At 40.9% G+C, this 13,794-nt stretch overlaps 1 non-coding gene and 2 pseudogenes across 1 annotated transcript; 2 read left to right on the top strand and 1 right to left on the bottom strand.

Annotated features, from left to right (window-relative positions):
• Positions 1 to 292: 292 nt before the first annotated feature.
• On the bottom strand, positions 293 to 884 carry LOC101345106 (high mobility group protein B1 pseudogene; annotated as a pseudogene).
• Positions 885 to 6,518: 5,634 nt separating this feature from the next.
• LOC111820314 (small nucleolar RNA SNORD86) lies at positions 6,519 to 6,603 on the top strand. The gene has a single exon (XR_002823870.1). It is a non-coding gene; the product is annotated as a small nucleolar RNA SNORD86 (small nucleolar RNA).
• A 280-nt stretch (positions 6,604 to 6,883) lies between these two features.
• Positions 6,884 to 7,424, top strand: LOC101344859 (nucleolar protein 56 pseudogene; annotated as a pseudogene).
• Positions 7,425 to 13,794: the final 6,370 nt, after the last annotated feature.

Raw genomic sequence — 13,794 nt, 5'->3', positions numbered from 1 at the left:
GCTTTATTTTTTCTTTAAAGAGTTGGTAGAATTTTCTAGTGAATACATCTGGGCCTGGAGTTTTCTTTGTGGGAAGGTTTTACATTACAGATTCAAATCTGTAGTTCTACTCTGTCCTGTAGAGTCACTGTGAGTCGGAACCGACTTGATGGCACCTAACAACAGTACAACAATGGTTTGAAAACAAATCTTACACAGTCTTACATTTCAACTTTTTCTTCAAAAGGAGTGAGTTTTGTACAGGGGGGTTAAATGCTTTATAAACAAGAAAAAAAACTGTGCTAGAACCAACTTATTCATCATCATCTTCATTTTTCTCTTCCTCTTCCTCCTTTTTCTGTTTTTTCTCAGCTTTGACAACCCCCTTTTTGGCTGTATCAGACTTCCCTTCAACCTGGTATGCAGCAATATCCTTTTCATATTTCTCCTTCAGCTTAGCGGCCTTCTTCTCGTAAGATTGCTTGTCGTCGGCAGCAGTATTATTCCACATCTCTCCAAGTTTCTTTGCAACATCATCAATAGCTAGGCCAGGATGCTTGCCTTTGATTTTTGGGCAATACTCAGAACAAAACAAGAAAAAGGACAAAGGAGGCCTCCTGGGTTCGTTGGGACCCTTGAATTTCTTTTTTGTTTCCCTTTTAGGAGGGATATAGGTTTTCATTTGTCTTTCATAATCGGCCTTGTCCACCTTTGCCATATATTCAAATTTTCCTTTCTCTTTAGCAGACATGGTCTTCCACCTCTCTGAGCACTTCTTAGAAAATTCTGAGAAGTTGACTGAAGCATTTGGGTGCTTCTTCTTGTGCTCCTCCCGGCAAGTTTGCACAAAAAAATGCATATGATGACATTTTGCCTCTCGGCTTCTTAGGATCTTCTTTGCCCATGTTTAGTTATTTTTTCATCCTCGAGGCAGAGTTACCCAGTGCCGACCAGCTCTGCCTGACCCCGCGCTGTCTCTATGGAGCTCAATGTACTGCAATGCCTGTGAGAGCAGGAGCCAGACGCAGCCTCCTCATTCTTTCCACTCTAACTTTTCTCTGTGATTAATTTGCTGTTAGCCAGTCACTGAGGTTTTAATTTCAGTTATTAGATTTTTTTTCATTTCTGAATATTTTGTTTGGTTCATCTTCAAATCTCTGTGGTCACACTTCACACTGCTCATTTTCAAGTAGCCCCTCTATTTATTTAAGTGTATTAAACATAATTTTACATTGTGTGTCTGGTAATTCTAATATCTGACATATTGCATGGTGTTTCAGCCCTCTCTAGTTTTGGCTTATTCTCAAACATGGTACCTTGTTTTCTTGTGTGTTTTGTGATATTAAACTCCAAGATGCTCATTTCGGTTGGAACTTGAGCTGTAGGAATTCTTGGAGGCCTGGGTTGAAGGTGGTATCCTCCAGAGAGGAACTGCATTTATTTCTGTTTTGTGGTTTAAGGCAATATCAAAGTCTGGGATGATCTGAAACCATACTTTTGGCTGGAGGTTTTTTCAGACCACTGGGAAATATAAATTTGGCCTCTAAATATGTGGGAAGGTTAGTTTGTGGTTACGGATTCTTGGGAGAGAGTTTTTTTTTCGCCTTCATTCAGCAGTAAGTTTTAAGACAGACAATTTTGTTCTGTCTTTAAAGGCTCAGGAGAGAGACAGAAATTAGTGCTACTATGTTCTTATGAAATTGTGAACACATTGCTTCTGACAAAAAAAATTAAAATAAAAATAGAAAGGAATAAATATAAATAAATTATTTTAAAAAGTAAAAATGGTGTTGAAAAAGAATACTTGACTAACTAATATTAGAAATGATTTCTGGAAAGAAAAAAGACAAAAGTCAGGCATGCACCAGGCAGCAAATGAGTAACAGATTAATAAGCCCAAAGTAAGGTATACCTTGAGCATAGAATTTGCATAGTTAACAAATAGCAATAGATCAGAATGAATTATAATTTTAATTTACATCATATAGCATTATTTAATTTTTTCCCTGAAAATATGACAAATTTATTATATCATGAAACCCGAGAGGAAGATTTAATAATAAATGCTAAACTCAGAAGTTTGGTCCCTGAAATACTGCATTTTATGACATTTAATCACTCCTTACATAACAAGAGACTAAAACCTAAAATTAACTCTTCAGTTAAAGTTCTATTCTTATTTTAACTTTAAAACTTTAAAATAATAATTGCTTAACCAAAATCTTAACCAAATCCTGACCACTGCTTTAGGGAAAGTGTTAATGCAACTACAGAAATAGCAATTTAAACGAGTCTCAATTTCTTCCTTCATAGCATTAATACTAGTAAAGAGACCATTTTGTGAAAAATATCTATTTTGAGTTTTTATTTTAAAATACCAGAATTTAGTTTCGTGAAACACTCTAACTCATTGATGGCATAAATATATGACCACACACACACACAAAATGGTAACAGATCTCTCAGGTGTGCAGAGCTGAAGGAATACAGTCACAATAGCCCTTGTTAGGGATGGGGGGCAAAACTTACTAGTAAATCCAGCAGATGAAGGAAGATGGATCAAAATCAAGACCTCTGGATAGGGAAGCTTTGGTATAAGGGCCAGTCTGAATCCATTTAAAAATGGAAACAAGACAACCATGAGAACTTGCTTACTGAATAGAATACAGATGTTTAAAACACATCAGCATAAAAAGAACCACATAGCTGCAAGAATTAAGCTACAACTGGAAGTGGGAGAAACGGCACTGGTGCTACTTTTCTCATCTTTCACAGCAAGGAGTTAAACAGTGCTATCTAGAATGAAGACCATTCCTAAAAAACCACGATTCCACCCTCTTAATATTTTTCATAGTTTTTTTTTTTTTTTTTTTTTCCTTAACCTCAAAGGATTCTTCGGGAATTAATCTCCTGTGACAGATTACTTATGTTGAGTTCAGCAATTCCTTCAGCATCTCTGCAGAATGTTTCCCTGTTAAATTCAAAATTAATTTAGTACTTTAAAAATAACATTTGTAATGTGATTCCATTTTAGTAAATATCTACCTATCTGTCTGTTCGAGTGTCCATCTGGGCATCCATCTATTTATCTATGTTTCTCTCCGTATATGAGCTTAGAGGGTTGTTTGAAATAAAGTTTATTTGACAGTAACAAGACTTATTCCTAGGTAATACAATTTAAGGAGCTTTATTCTTTGTCCTTTGTTCTATTTTGTATTGCTTAATTTTATTTTATAATGACCATGTATTTTTTCCAAAACAATGAAGTATTTACTTTTAAAACAAAACAAATGTACAAACAGTTTGCTATAATATGACAATAAATACCTTCCCTGGTCCTCCTCTTGTTCTGTAGTTCCGTAACTGGATTCCCGCCTTGCGCCTAAGGCCTTGTTAGTAACTGGGGATTGGTGTCCAGTCGCTGCTTTCTAATCCAGCGTCGCCTGCTTCACTACTTGCTGACAGGTTTCTACCAGGCCCGGCTCAGTTTTCAAATTTGGCCTGCATGAAGAGTCCTTTTGCCAGGCCTGTTGTCCAGCAGGTCACTCTTGTCGGGTCCTTGGTGTCAACTGCTATCTTGGAGTTGCACCAGGTCCCTTTCAACCCCTCCAGATGGTGTGTTCTGCTGGCTCGATTGCAGGCCTCCCAACACCTTCCGCTGGACGGAGCTCCCCTTTGGACAAGGCTGCTTGCAGGGGCCAGCCAGTCTCTCCCTCCTTCTTTTTAAACCCTCCTACCCCCATTTCAGCTCTAATCACCCCTCCCCTCTCCATCCTGCACTTCTCCTGTCTGTTCTGTCCTACTCCTCTCTTCCTTTCCTCTCCTCGCCTTCTTTTCTATCCTCTCTCTAATCCCTCCCCTTCTCTCTTTTCATCTTTCTTCCTTCTTTTCCTTTTCCTTCCCCATTCACCACCTCCAGTCCTGTCTTACTTGTAAAATGATTTCCTAGGAGGATTAAATGGAATCATAAATGGAAACTGCTTAGCATACTGTTGGATACATAGCAAATGCTCTCTGTATGGGAGCCATTACAATTATTGTTATGTGTTTATTGAACTTCTCATTCATTCATTAATTCATTCAACAAACATTAAGTAACGTACAATGCACCAGACACAGTGCTAGGCATTTATGGTTACTATGATGATTCACACATGATTCCCGTCCTAAAGGAGCTCACAGCCAAGTAGGGAGAATGACAAGGGAACAGATAATTGCTCCACAGTTAGCTGGGCCTCCTGTGCCCTGGGAGCGATGGTATGTGTCACCTTGAACACAGAGGCCATGGATGGTCAGTCCTGGGTGGAATTCAAGAGAACTATTCAGCAGCTTGTTAATGCTGCTGCTGAAGGATTTTATTCCTGAGCTGGAAGTGGAATAAGATCAACAGAGTGTTACAGCCAAAAGAGATGGATTTCAGTGCTTCTAAATAAATGGATCCTCTTGGCTTGGAGCTGTTGTCTGTCCGCTTAGCCTCTAAGGCCGGGACACCCCTAAAGCAGAGTTTAAGAAATCTCCATTTAAGCCATTTGTATAAACGAGGCAGATACGAAATAAGTGGGTGGTGGTGCTTACAGAAGGCAAGCTGGGTCTCTGTAAGAACTAAGGCTACCTTTTAAAACGAATTGCCTCCTGTGATTTTAATTATGAGCCAGATTTGGGCCTCCTGCACCACTTCTTGCCCAGAAAATTTTACCTTTGGAAATAAGATATCCCAAGACATTCAAAGGACAATTTTCCACAAGCAATTGAATTGCTTTTAAACCTTAACTGTGTGTGAAATGTACTATTTCCACCTGTATTGGCCATTTGGCCTTCCCAGCAGGCTTCCTGCCAAGCCCCTGTGCAAATTAGCTGCACTGAGGTGGCAGGGCGGGTACCAGCTGGGAGCTGCGGTGCATCCCGGGGAACCCTGGCATCTCAGGCTTAATGTGATTTATGCATGCCTGCCTTAGCTCCCTCTCTCCAGGACTCCTTTCCCGGGCTAACCCTTGGGGGCTCACAGCTGCTATTCCTTCCTCCAGGCTGGGTGGCATGCCTGGAATTTTTGGTACTGAAACTCACCTTAAAATCTGCTATCTAGATACAACTGTTGGTCTCTACTTGTTAAGAGCAAAACAGAAACAAGGAAACCAAAGTCTCAGAGAAGAGACTAGTCTTACAGGGCTAATAGCCTACATAAGCCACCATCTTACCTACCCTCAAACCATAAGAACTAGATGGTGCCCAGCTACCACTACTGACCGTTCTAATCAGGACCACGATAGATAAACCCTGACAGAATGGGACTAAAACTTGGAAAAGTACTCAAATTCTTAAAACATCCAGACTTACTGGACCGTTTGAGGCTAGAGGACTCCCTGAGACTATCGCCCTGAGACACTCTTTCGACCTTGAACTGAAGTTATCCCCTCAGGTCACCTTTTAGTGAAATAACAGACTGAGACACAAAATAAAGAATATTATCCATGAGTATAATGCTCAATTAAAAAACCATCAGTATGAGGCCAAAAGGTCAACAATTACACTAAAGCAATGATGAGAAAATAAGGGGGCAGGGAAACTAGGGTACTGGAAACAGAGCAACCAGAACATAATTAAAGAAAACAGTTACATATTGTGAAAAATATAACTAATGTCACCAAACAATTTGTGTAGAAATTGTCAAATGGGAACTTAATTTGCAGTGCAAACTTTCACTGAAAACACAATAAAATATTATTTTTTAAAAAATCTGTTGGTTGTCCTAACCCCTTAAACTGTTCTGTCCTAAGAAGCAATGTCCCTAGGTCAATCCAGATGTTGTGTTATATTGTAACTTTTCCTGGTTGGATGGGTAACTGTGATTCCTACCACATAACATTGAAACTGAGGTCAGTGATGATGTACATCTTCAGAAGATCTTTAAGGGGTTAGTCTATTAAACAATTTCTGATACAGCAGGTGGATGAAGGAGATATTTAAAGGCTGTGGGATTTTTCTTTACCCCCATATCACACCTATTTGGTGTCTGTGTTCTTTGCTATAAAAAGACCTGATCTTCGTTGTAAAATATCTACTCCAAGAAGTTCCAGGAAGGGCAGGACCAGCCCAGGCCTTGAAGAAGAGTTATAGCCTTGAAGGAAGAGTATATATATGTATGTGTGTGTGTGTGTGTGTGTGTGTGTGTGTGTACACACATGTATATATTCAGATTTCAGAAGTGCTATGTGCACATTTTAGGTAATTAGAAAAGTTCAGAATGTACACAGTAAAGAATACAAATCATCCATATTTCTACAACCTAATTATACTCATGACTGCCACTGGTATATGTATTGTATTTCTGGTGATAGAGAAATAGCTGGGTGTGGGTGGGTGGCTGAGTGGGTGGATGGGTGGATGGACGGATGGATGGAGACGGGGAAGACTCAACATTACTACATTTAGATGTATCAAGAAAGTGGAGTTCCTTAATTCTCCAGAATAGTGGTTCTCAGTGTGTCATCCCTGGACTGGCAACATAGGAATCATTTGGGAGCTTGTAAGAAATGCAAATTTTTCACAGTGATAGCTGACCAGGGCCCCTGACCTATACAGACCTCAGCCATGGGGGTTATGGCCAGTCCTGGTGTCTGAGTGATTCCCAGGGCCCAGCAAAAGGGACCAAGCTTCCATAGCCCTGAAGACAAGGGGAAACACTTCAAAATATGGACTCGTTTTCCACTCCATCTTCATTGGCTGAGCAGCTGCCAAGAACAGAGGCCGCATCTCCAGATACCTGACAAACAAATGCAATATTGTCTCACGAGTTCATTGTTTCTCATAATGCCCACCAGCATATTTGGGGAAAAGCTTCAAGAGCAAGTCAAGGAGCAGCTCTCGTTCTACGAGACTGGAGAGTCTGTGAAAGAATCTGGATGTCATGAAGGAGGCAATGGTTTAGGTAGAAGAAGCGGCCGTCGAGAGTGCTAGGAAGCTGGAGAAACAGGAGAAGAAACACTTGAAGAAGTAAAAGCAGCAGCTGGCTGTGATTGTGCTCATGGCTTTGGAAAACAGCAGTAGTACTCCTGAGGAGTGTGAGGAGACGGCTGAATGACCCAGAAAAGAAGAAAAAGCGAAGGCCCCAGGAAGCTCCACAGGAAAATGGAATGGAAGACCCATCTAGCTCTGTTCTCCCCAAACCCAAGAAAAAGAAATCTTTTTCCAGGGAAGAGTTGGTTAGTAGTGATCTCAAAGAGACAGCTGTCAGCACAAGTTTCCCCAAGAGGAAGAAATCTTTCCCCAAAGAGGAACCAGCTAGTGATCCTGAAGAGGCAGGTAACAGCAGAAGTGTCCCAAAGAAAAAGAAAAAACTTTCTTCCAAGGAGGAGCCAGTCAGCAGTGGACCTGAAGAGGCTGCTAGCAGCAAGAGCAATAGCTCCAAGAAAAAGAAAAAACTCAAAAAACCATCCCAGGAAGATTAGAATCGGCAATGGACATTCCCTGGGGGTATACCCAAGGTGACTTCTCAACCTACCCCTGATAAAAACAAAAATTCACCAATAAATAAATAAAAAGAAATATGAATTTTCAGGTCCTACCCCAGACTTACCTAGAAATCAGAAACTCTGAGGGTGGGGCCCAGTGATATGTAATTTAACACGACCTCCAGATGATCCTCCACCACTCATTTGCCAGTTTTTCTTCCTGTGGTGGCTTGCGTGTTGCTGTGATGTTGGAAGCTATGACTCCAGTGTTTCAAATGCCAACAGGGTCACCCATAGTGGACAGGTTTCAGTGGAACTTTCAGACTAAGGCAGACTAGGAAGAAAGGCCTGGGGATCTTCTTCCAAAAAATAGCCAATGAAAACCCTGTGGTCCAATATAGTGCTAGAAAATGAGCCGTCTAGCACTCAAAATACACAGTGGCCAGGACAATAGACTCGAGCTTACCAACGATCTTGAAGATGGTGCAGGACCGGGCAACATTTCATTCTGTTGCAAATATGTATTTTATTCCTGGTGATAGATAGGTTGGTGGGTGTAGATGGGTGGATGGGTGGGTGGGTAGAGGGATGGATGGATAGGTGGGTAGGTGGGGTCACTATGAGATGGAGCTGACTGTATGGCAACTAACAACAACAACAACCAGGTGATTCTGATGCACACCAAAGACCGAGCACTCCTGATCTATAACTAATCTGATACTCTGAACCATCTCCCCTACCCATCTCCTACTCTGGGTTGCTAGAAAAGACTCTAAATTTGGCTTCAGTTTAAAATTAGTCCAAGCCAATAATGTATAAAATCTCTTTAGGTTTAACTTAGTCTTCTTGGAAAAATTGCTCAGGCTTTCAGATTCTTTTCCTGCCCACCCTCACCCAGATCGTCTCAGAATGGCATTTGGGAATATGGAGGACGGCCTTGCCTGTCCATGTGGCCAGAGAGACCTCAGCCTCGTGCTGGTCTTTGCTTGTGTCCTGGACCTCAATGCTGAGATACGGCTAGCCTGGTCTTGTCTCGGACATTCCACCGGGATTTGTCCTGACATCAGTGAATGCAGACACGTGTCCTATTCTTTCTTGGGATTGTTCAGGGTCTGGGGCCTCCCTCTGCTAATGAGGTCTTTTTGTGGTTCCTGCTGGTGCTATAAACCCCTTGAATTTCTGCTGTATCTTCCATTTACCCTTAACCCACTTTGGTTTACTAATGCTTTTCAGTTGTCCATGTCTTAACTCGGAGTTCATGCCCCATGACTATACGCATGTTCTCAGCCATGTCTCTCCGCCATGCTGGGGTCGAGCTATATGTCTTAGTTTCCTAGTGCTGCTGTAACACAAATATCACAAGTGGGTGGCTTTAAAGACAGGAATTTTCTCATTGTTCAGAAGGGTAAAAGTCTGAATTCAAGGTATGGCTCTAGAGGGAGATCCTTCTCTGTCTATTTCAGCTTCCAGTAGCTGGCAGTCTTTGGAATTCCTGGCCTTGTAGATTCATCTGCCTCTGTCGGCATCAGGTAGTCTGTCTTCCCCTTGTGTCTACGTGTATCCCTGAAAATTCAGTTGCCGTTCAAGTCGATTCCAACTCATGGCGATCCCATGGGTGCAGAGTAGAACTACACTCCATAGGGTTTTCCAGGCTGAGTGCCAGGCCTTTCTTCTGATGAGGCCCTGGGTGGATTTGAACCTTCAGCCTTTCAGTTAACAGCCAAGGGCTTAACCTTTTGTGCTACCCAGTGACTCTTTGTGTATCTATACTGCTATTTCTATAACTCAGAAGTGATTCGGTTTAGGATCCACCTTACACTGGTATGACCTTGATTGATTAATTATGTTACATTAGGTTACATTATGGGAGATGATTACATTGCATTAGATTAGATTATATCCACAGGCATAGGGGTTAGGCTTCCAACACATATTTTGGGGGAGTCAGTTGTATCCATAACACTGTGTTTCATGGGTTCTTTGCACAGGGGTCTCCTTCTAAGGCCCGAGTAGAAACTAGGGAGAGGTGGGGTCTGCCCTCAGTGTTCCCCTGAGCTCATAGGACAAGTCTTCTCCCTCAACATCTACCCCACTCTGTCTCCGTTTCTCTTCCCTCTAATCCTGCAGGCATAGTCATTGACATGGTGAATGGCCCGCTTTTAACAGTGCCTAGCTTTCAAACCCACCTCATGTGTGAAATCCTATTTTGAATGTCAAACACTAAACAGCAACTCTTTCTCTTGGCATCTGTAATAAAGCCTTGCTCTGAGGCAGATGGAAGTAGGAAGGCAAAACAGAAAAACACAACAATATGTTTCAAAATTTTACCCTCTCTTCATAATCAAATGTATACATAATTTTCATATAATTTGGATTCTACTGCACGTACTTTTTGATAGTTTTTTTTTGTCACTTATCCATATGCCACGAACACTGTTTCCACGTCATTAAATACTTTTCTACAACATGACTTTTAATGGCTCTGAAGAATTCAATTAAATGTGTGTCGGGAAGGAAAATAAATGGCTACTTTAAAAGCGGTTGGCAGTTTGTGTTGGATTCTCTAGGGAGTGGTAGCAAAATTCCTTTGAGGAAGAAATTACCTTTAATTGGGATATAAGAAAAACTTTGGTGGGCTTTTGGTTATGCAAAGGCAAGAACCAATGCTTTCACTGGACTGAAGTTTGAGAGGAAACCACTTGCTGTTGAGTCGACACCGACTCCTGGTGACTCCATGTGTGTCAGAGTGGAACTGTGCTCCATAGGGTTTTCAATGGCTGATTTTTTTGGAAGTAGATCACCAGGCCTTTCTTCCAAGGCACTTCTGGGTGGACTCGAACCCCCAACCTTTCTGTTAACAGCTGATATGTTAACCATTTGTACCACCCAGGAACTCTGAAGTATGAGACGAGGAGGAGAAGGAGGAGGTAAACAGCAGTGAAAAAAGTCACTTCATTGGCTTTTGGCTTCCCTTGGGGGTCTGGAGTTAAGGGTTGCAGGCCAGGGACAGAGGAAAATGAGAAGAACTTGGACATAAGTAAGAGCGACCTGTAGCAGGGGAAGGCAGGCCAGGCAAAGACGTAAGACCGTCAGCAGGCAGCTTCTTGCACTGAAGCATGAAGGATAGATTTAGGAATACTGAAGTCTGATTTTGAGATTTCAGTTTTATTTCCCGATGTTGTATTCTTCTTATGATCTCCTTGGTAGACTGTTCACTAACAGTCACAGATCCAAGTGATGCCTTGAGAAATCAAGGAAGGAGGCTATTTCCATGTTTGGGGTTAAGTGGACTGGAGAGAGGATAAAAATATGGCCAAAAGATATTAGAAGCCAAGAGCAGCATGAGCCAGGCAGAAACGTTTAGGACTCCTCATGGTAATAGAGAACGGGAAGTCCAGTTATTCTACATGGGTATTTATCAACAGGGTAACTACACAAGGAGGAAAAACGTGGGGACATTATAAGTCTTCTTCCTCCCTCTTTCTCTATTTCTTTCTATTCTTGCTGTTATATGTGTGTGTGTGTGTGTGTGTGTCTGTATACACACATATATATATAACAAAGTATTTGCCATTTCAACCTTTTTTATGTGTACAATTCAGTGACATTCATTATGTTCATTGTGTTGTACAGTCATCACCACTACCCATTTCCATTTTTTTAATCACCCTTAGCAGAGATTCAGTGCCCTGTGAGCAATAACTCCCCATCCCCCAGTGCTGGTAACCACTAAAAAACTTTGATCTCTATGTATTTGCCTATTTTAGATATTTCACAGAAGTGGGATCATAGAATAGTCATCCTTTTGTGTCTGACTTTATTTCACTCAGTATAATGTTTTCAAGATTCATCCATGTCATAGCATGTATCAGAACTTCATTTCTCTTTATGGCTGAATAATATCTCATTGTATGAATATACCAAATTTTGTTAGCATAATTTAACTATCCCCTATTTGGAGCATTTCTTTTTTTTTTTTCTTTCTTTTTTCACTATTATTCATTACACTGCTATGAACAGCCTTATAGATAAACATTGTCAGGTATTTTATTGATTGCTTTCTTGGGTCAAATTCCTATAAGTGAAATTGCTTGGCTGATGGAGGACCCATTTTAAAGGCTTGTGATATAGAGCAAGCTTGTTTTAAGTCTTTGAACTCCTCAGGAAGAGCATTAGCCTGTAAGGTCATGAATCTCTTAGAATTGTTCATTTCCACATAAGCTGTGAGCCAGATGGAGAATCACAGTGTTTGATGGAAAGATTTTGTCCTGGGTTCAAATGCTGACACCGTATTTGGCAAGTCAGATATCTCTCAAAGAGTTTTCTAGTTTCTAAAACAAGGATAATTCACTATCTACCTTGTCAGTTTGATTTCATGGAAATTATATTTAGAAACAGCATGGAATATAGTATGTACTAAAAAAAATCCATAGATAATAATATTGAATTCTCTGCTATTTACTTTTTCAGGGCGAGAGGGTCTTGAAGATTCCAGTGCTTTGGTCTCCATAACTCCGGAAAGGAAAAAAAAATAACCATGTAGAACCTGCTTACTAGTGGTGTCTGCCGCCAGCCTTAGCCACAGTAATTTGATTCAAGGATATTTACGACCTACTTTTTTGAATTGCTGTAGCCCAGGCTGTGCTGTTTCTTATGTTCCCTTGCTGAGAAACAAACATACAAGCAGAGACTGTTTTTTTTTTTTTTCCTGTGATGGGGTAGGTAGGCTTCTCTGAAAATTCTGGAAACCTTTCCAAGATTATGGCACAAATTATGCCAACAGTAGGGAAGGGCTGTTTTGTAATGTTAGGACTGTTTTGCTAGGATTCCACACAGGGCTGGAGACTTGAGGAGTGTTCTTGTCTTCATTGGTGTTTATTCTGCCTGGGACACTCACTGGCAGTAATTAGATCTCATCTGGCACAGAGCATGGGCTCCACCTCTCCTCTCAAGCCTTTCTTTCATTGAGAAGGGCGTCATCTCAGTGCAGACAGCTGATGCAAGAGGAAGAAGTGGTTTCAACAGTGCTTGTTTACAAGTCCTTTGTGACCAAATTGGTGCAAGGCGGACTGCAAAGATCTACACCCTGACTCCTGGGAGGTTAAATCCCAGGAACAAATTGATGGTTCCTCATGAAAGCATGAAGGTCCCTGGGTGGCGGAAACAGTTTGTCCTTGTGTACTAATCGAAAGCTTGGTTGTTCGAACCTACCCAGCAGAGCCAGGAAGGAAAGTAGTGATCTGCTTCCATGAAGATTACAGCCAAGAACAGCTCATGGAGCACAGTTCTATTCTGTAACACGTGGGGTTGCCATGAGTTGGAATCAACTCAACAGCAGTGGGTTTGGTTTGGTTTTTAGGAAAACGTGTACAGAGCAAAGTGGTAGAAGGAATCTACTAATCCCATAAAGATATGGATGGGAAAGGGAAAGCAAGGAAAGTTTATCATTTCTTTCCAGCTACCAGATGGTGTTTTACAGGCTTCTTTTTACATAGATTACCTCACCAGGGCTGGGACTAGGGTGAGGCGAGGGAGGTGAGTTGGAGGGTTAGAGCTTGACTTTATTAAAAATTTTGAAATTTTGTTCACCATGGACTTTTTGCATTAATTTTGATTTTCTAAAAAAAAACAAAGTATTGCATTAAAATATTACTAATCTTGATTACTGAATTTTTGGTGCTGCCTTGAAATTTTGTGCCCGGAGCAAGTACCTGGCTCTCCTCACTCTAGTCCTGGCTTTGTGCTGTCATTTATTTGTTATAACAACTTAGTGGGAGTCTCTCAGCAGCGCAAACAGTTACGTGCTCAGCTGCTAAGGAAAGGTTAGTGAATTTACCCAGAGGTGCTTAGGAAAAAAGGCCTGGCAATTAGCTTCTGAAAGGTCACAGACATTGAAAACCCTATTGAGCACAGTTCTACTGTGACACACATGGAGTTGCCATGAATCAGATTCAACTCAACAGCAAGTGTTTTTTCTTTCTTTTTTTTTTAACAACCCAATGAGGGAGGGGACATTATCGCCTTTTATAGATTTGAAAACTAACGCTAAAAGAGGTTAACTCATCTTCCTATGCTCATTCATAAACGTATTTCAAAATCTAGTCAATGAGAAAGAAAACCATCAGAATTCTTTTTTCTGTTTTTATTTTAAATTTTATTTATTTTCCTTTTGTTGTCGAGAATATACGTAGCAAAACATTCACCAATCCAACAGTTTCTACATGTACAATCCAGTGACATTGATTACATTATTTGAGTTGTACCACCATTCTCATCCTTCTTTTTTCAGTTGTTCCTCCCCCATTAACATAAGCTCACTTCCCCCTAAGGTTCCTATCTAATCTTTCAAGTTGCTGTTGTCAATTTG

This window comes from Trichechus manatus, unplaced genomic scaffold, assembly GCF_000243295.1.
Source record: "Trichechus manatus latirostris isolate Lorelei unplaced genomic scaffold, TriManLat1.0 scaffold00033, whole genome shotgun sequence".
Classification (NCBI taxonomy): domain Eukaryota; kingdom Metazoa; phylum Chordata; class Mammalia; order Sirenia; family Trichechidae; genus Trichechus; species Trichechus manatus.
Note: the sequence above shows the minus strand (reverse complement) of the source record. Positions and strands in the feature narration are given on the sequence as shown.